General features: G+C 40.4%; 1 protein-coding gene across 3 annotated transcripts in view; it reads left to right on the plus strand.

Annotated features, from left to right (window-relative positions):
- LOC119017860 (zinc finger protein 609-like) overlaps window positions 1–6,000 on the plus strand; it is a 91,758-nt gene that overhangs the window by 4,357 nt on the left and 81,401 nt on the right. The window lies entirely within an intron of this gene.

The following is a 6,000-nucleotide window of genomic DNA, read 5'->3' on the forward strand; positions in this document are numbered from 1 at the left end:
CATTTTGTAATATCAGTTTATGATAACTTCAAACCAAAATATCAGTCAGGCTCCGCCAGAGATGGTCATAATTACCAAGGATTTCTTTCCCAAAATTAAAATAATGTAGCTCACAAAATAGTGGTTGTAACACCAGTGTTCCTTGAAGTACTTCTTTGTCGTCTTTGTGCTTTTCTAACAAGGGAAACTCAGCACCGCTTCACTGTGAGGCACAAAGCTTGCACTGCTTCTTTTCCAGCTGACTACCTTTTCAAAGGCAGTTCCTCTCCATCTGATTACCTTTTTTTTTTAGCAGTAATTTGTTCTACTCATTGTGAGGGTGTTAGGAGCCTTGTTGTAACACGCCAGACAAATTTTATACAATCTGACAGAACCATCAATTGTAAAGTGGAAGTGAAATTTAACACTCTTAAGCGCTGCACAATAGCATGACATTTTGTAGTTGTAAATTCACAACGCCTGAATGAGAGCCTGAGGTGAACATGAGAGCAAGTTCTCGTTTCCTCTGGCTAGGTCCACAGATTTAGACAGAGGGCGGTGAATTGGGGGTCTGTTTTGCTCTGCCAATTTGCCGCCTCGGAGGGTACACTTATTTCTGCCTCCATTGCTATCTAAATCCGAGACGTCCATGTGCCGGCAGTTGCGTGCGATGGGCCAAGGTGTTGATGCTGGGGAGTTTTAAAACCAAGAAACAGCTGATCAGCTGTCAGTTCATCACTTCATCCGCGGACGTCAAGATGAGCAACTAGAAAGCCGTTGAGACCCGGGAGACGCCAGCATCTCCTAGGTCTCTGTAGCTGTCTTGTCTGCTTGTTTTTGTAGCGGCAAGCTATGAACGGTTGCTACTTTCAAATTAAAAGCTCCCCGCTAAGAACCCATTTCTAAACTCCATTGGGGTGCAATGTAAAGCTCTTATTTTGAAGACAAATTCCTTGTCACTGTTCACTGCCCAACTTTGTACTTCACGTCACGTCACATGTTTACGCCTACCCCAGTGGCAGCTTTTGGAAAAAGAATATTACTCTTCCCTTTTAGAAAGGCAGGGCGGCATATTACCGCTTTACCTTGCAGCAAATATGCCGTCTTTTCTATCTACCAGCGGCTTAAGATGCTGTGATGTTGATGTGGTACGTGACCCCTTTCAGTGAGGTAGTGTGGAAACGACCAATGGTTTAAGTGATTGTTAAATGTATGTGATGACGCTGTGGCTTTCAGTCAAATGTATGTGAAGTCTTAAGGGTCTTCAAGAAATGGTGATAGTGTTGTATTATGTGTTAACTTTGACCTGCTTTTCTAGAAATCTGTTCCTGATCAGGCTTGGTATCAAAGTAACTGTGTGGAAGAAGAGAATTTAACAGTATTTGTTTAGAGGGCCAGGGCATCAGATTAGTCCAGGACAAGGGGATTATGTTGGCTTTGTAAGGCTCCCGTCATCTCACGGCTGCACACCAGCTGATGGCAAAGTAAGATTTAATCCATATCCTTAAGGTAGCTGGCTGCTAATTTGAAGGCTTTCATGTGCCTTTTAAAAAATACCTTGAATCAAGCCGTTTACTTTGGGGGAATGTATACATATTCTTGGGCGTTACTTTGGTCAAAGAATAATAGATCACATGTGAAATGAAAAGCGTATGCATTCCTTAATTCCCTTTGTGCAGTCGGGAGTCCATAATCAGCCTCATGGTGTAGTAGTAATGCCATTGGACACATTGACATGAGATGGAGCACCTTTATAGTTTAAACCATCGTGCAGTGTTTCCCCCAGGTTGAGATTTAGGCCCCGTCCATACTGAAACGCTCTTTAGTGTAAACACAGGTTTTTCATTGTTTTTGGCCGATCGTCTATATGGATCCTGTAAATGCAGCACCTGAAAGTGCACTTTTTTGAAACCGGGTCTCAGGGTGGAAAAATCCGAAAACGCTGCCGTCGCATTTTCATATGGACAGCGAATCCACATATTTTCCGTATTGATTATGCCATTGCCACACCCCTCGACCTCTAGCCTTCGACCTCTCAACCCCACGACATCTCATAACAATATTAACAACAGTGGCAGACTACATGCTTGTTCGTGTTTCTTGCAACATACTCGCCTTGTAGTCGAGTGTGAGTCGCAGCAGCAGTTCGACCTCATTATCAGTCCACACAAACGATTCTGGTTTCCTTGCACTAGCCATTTTTGTCTTCTTGTTGAATTCGCTTTCCCCGTCCACTGTCTGTTTGTTAACAGCGCGCAAGCTTAATGCACATGCTCCGTCTCTTCTGCTCCATTTTTGGTGAATTTCAGGTACCACCTGTAGGCCGGGAATATGAACTACAGCGTTTTTAGTTCTTTTCAGTGGATCTGTTTGGACGCAAATATTCTTGAAACGATGCCGAGGAAGATGGAGGAAAAAAGATCGTTTTCGTACGTGTGGACAAGACCTTATTTAAGGTGGTCCTTCCTAAGTGACGGGGGTTGGGCTTGTTAAAGCATGGTGTGATCTTAAAGAGTGAAGAAAAACAGCTTTACAAACATGACCATGCTTTTATTTGATAGTCGGAAATTGTAAATTCCAATAAAATACTTTTTACTTACTAATCTGTCTGCTGCTTTTAACAGGGAGACATTTAAGAGGAAGATCAATGCATGGAAGAGGATTTCAATGTCAAGTTGTTTGTCTTTTATTCTGATCTCAGCCCTCGAGATACAAAGAAGAACGATTAGTCAATTTGTTGTTCAAAAGAAGATTAATGTGCAGCTATTGTTCATCTATTGAATGTCTGAATCAGTTTTCAAGTAAAGAAAAACATTCTCAGTAAATATTCTCTTGGTCAAGCTTCTCAGATGTGGAAATGTGCTGCATGTCTGTGTAGTGACATTATAGCAGATGAAATATTTTGGATTTTGATTGTTTGTTGCTTGATTGCATCACCTCAGGCCTTTTAGAAATTGCAGTGGACATTTCGACTGTTCTCTGAAGATATATACGCCAAATGAGTAAATGAGATAATTGATTTTGCCGTATTTCTACAGCTGTACATTACCCACCTGCCCTTAAGTAGGCTCCCATTAAAATGTGTTCAGTAGTGTAGATGCATGTTTTAACAGTTTGATAGAAAGCCTGTATTGAAGCTTTCTTTAGTCAGTTACGTGTTTTGTGTTGAGTTCTGTAGTGTGATCTGTTAAGAGAAAGAGAGAGCGAGAGAGAAGAGTCATCTGGAGCTGTTGTTGGAGATGAGATGTTTTTCAAGTAGAGACCAAACCTCCCACCCACAAGAACAAATTGCTGAGGCCCAAACACAGTTTTCAGCCAGCAAGAATTCCTTGCCTGAGATGTTCGGTGCACCAGAGAAATATTCGATATTGCAGACACATTTTGACGCGGTGGATTTTAATGTCTCTCCAAACAGCTTACTTCATGAATATCATTAATTAAAACTGCCTGTTGCGGTTCTATGTTCACAAGCAACAGTGAGGTGGTTTACTTGAAATGCACCGGGTTAGAGAACACAAAGGATCTGAAATGGATCTGCGATTCTATGTTCCATATTGATCCCACCTGTTTGTCCCTCCTGTGGATCATTGTGGGACAAATGTATCTGTTTTGATGCAAGTTTAAATTTAGACTTGTCAACCGGTCTAAAAGTCAGAAAAAAAAACTAAATTGTTGCAATTAAGTACTATTTACTCTACAAGTTCTGAAAAAGGGTCTATTTTAAGAGCCATTTAAGACTGCTGATCACATTATTCAATAACTGAATCATATATTAAATCCTCCTGAACCACATTGCACATCATTCTGCAAAATATGAGAACAATTCACTAAAGGAACATTAACAAGCCATATTTTTTTAAACAATATTAAATGTAACAAGAAATCTTTAGGAATTGTGCCTGATCAGGGCTCCAGGGAGTGAATATTTTGCTCGCACACTCACAACTAAACATTTTCCTTGGTCAGACCAGTGTGCCTGAAATTTTGGATTTTTTTTTCAAACAGTTGAGGTTATCACAGTTTCTTGTTGCTTGCATTTTGACTGAAGAAAGACACGCATTCCCACCTCTATTGTTAACAAAGAATATAGATGTGTACATTAGTAATATACGATGAACTGACTAGTATATGTGGTGGCAACCCTGAGATGTGACAGTTGTCATTTGAACTTTAAAGTCATGTCATGGATCAAAGAATATGCAACTTTGCTTGAGTTTTTATTGCCCTGATTGGATTTCTCACTAGTGAATTGCCAAGTACAGCAGAAAAGAGCACACCCTGAGTTCTTGATGCTCAGTTGCTTCTTTGCCAGAGCCTGGTGATCCATCTTTTCCTGGGATGCGAGCCCAGGTTACACTCAACTCTCCTCCACTCGGGCAATAAAGATATTGTCAGCTCTTGTGGCGCAGCACAGTCCTGGGTGCTGCAGAAATGCTGTCTCATTTGCCTTTGGTTTGAGGAATTGTCGTCTTTGCTCTCAGAAAGAAAAGCTGTAGAAAATATGAGTCAATTCAAGCTGTTTTTTTTTTTTAAAGGTGCTTTCGCTTGCGTTGTTGTAACGAAGCCCTGTCAAATTGCATTAGTATGTATAACAAGCGTTTGCTTTCAGTACTGTCTTCATTCATCCGCTCATAAGCAACATGACCTCGTTTATCGCTCTCGCTTCACTTGTTCCAGACACTGGTGATCTTTTCACTGCAATCCACACATGACAATTAACCATCTACAAATGGGTGAACAGCATTCCAGTGTAAAGAAAGAGGTATGAAAATGTATTTTAAAGCTTTTCTACAAATTGATAACCTAGTTTGTTGACGAAAAACAAATATAGTGTCCTCCCTGAAGCTGTGAGATTGAGTTGAGCTGAACAAATGCCACTGTCTTTATAAAGATACATCTTTGAGTTGAGCTTAGTGAAGAGCTTGAAAGGCCTGTGAAAATGTGATGTGTGGGAAATCCTCAGAGCACATCAATACTTGAGCGTGGTGGCTGTGAGTGGGTGGTTCTGTCCCCATTGCCCTAATCATACTGCAGAATCCGCTGTCATCTGTCGAATCAAAGAGAAACCATTGTCTATCTTGGATGAAATGTGCCTAGTAAGTAAATGAGGGAACATCTGCAAATGTCACAGTTGCTGCCATCTAAAGTGGAAACACATGATCAAGTGGAACTGCAATACTAATGTCAATACTTTGTGAAAATTATTTTTTCCATCCACACCTGTGTTAATGCTTACTGAGTTCTGCTATCCTGTTTTGCCCTGCTGCCTCAGCACATCTGGCAACAGATGTATGAAAGTGTTCCATTCGTTTTTAGTTTAAAGCATCTTCACATCAAAGCAGCTTCAGTTTATAGACCACTGAGGTGTTGTCATCCGGTTTTACCTTGATCACAGAAAGTTTGTTTTACCCAGCATGAAGAAAAAATTAACTCTGCTTCAGTTGTAGCATATATAGATATCACAGTGCTGGTTTATTAGATGTAATGTAATATATGATCTATCTTCAGCTGTTCTCCGTGTCTGTCTTTTTTCGCTTTTTTGCTTGACGTGTTTGGGGTGATTTCTGAACTGGATCAAAGGCTATCAGTTGCAAGAAATGCCCATTAGATCTGCCAATTAAAACGTCACATTTTGAAGGAAGTTACAGGCAAAGTTATAAGGGCCCACTGATAGTTGGACCACTTTCAACTAGTTTGTGTAGTTTAGCTGCTGTTTTTGATGACAAATGCATTCATTCTTTACCATGGAATGAAATCTCGTTGTCGTGTGTTGGCAAAGTTCATGTCAAATAAAGAACCATATCATCGACGAACCCTGCTGACACTGTTACTATGACTGATAACAAAAGAGACATAGAAACTGAAGCTGTTCCGATTTGTCAATATATCAATAATTAGTCAGCTGACAGGAAATTAATTGGCGGCTGTTATGATAATCAGTACTTGAGAGTTTTTCCTGTTGCAAAATGTGAAAATGTGAAAGTAAACTCAATATTTTGCTCTTGCAGTGTGGACATTTGT

This window comes from Acanthopagrus latus, chromosome 4 (genome assembly GCF_904848185.1).
Source record: "Acanthopagrus latus isolate v.2019 chromosome 4, fAcaLat1.1, whole genome shotgun sequence".
In the NCBI taxonomy this organism is placed as follows: domain Eukaryota; kingdom Metazoa; phylum Chordata; class Actinopteri; order Spariformes; family Sparidae; genus Acanthopagrus; species Acanthopagrus latus.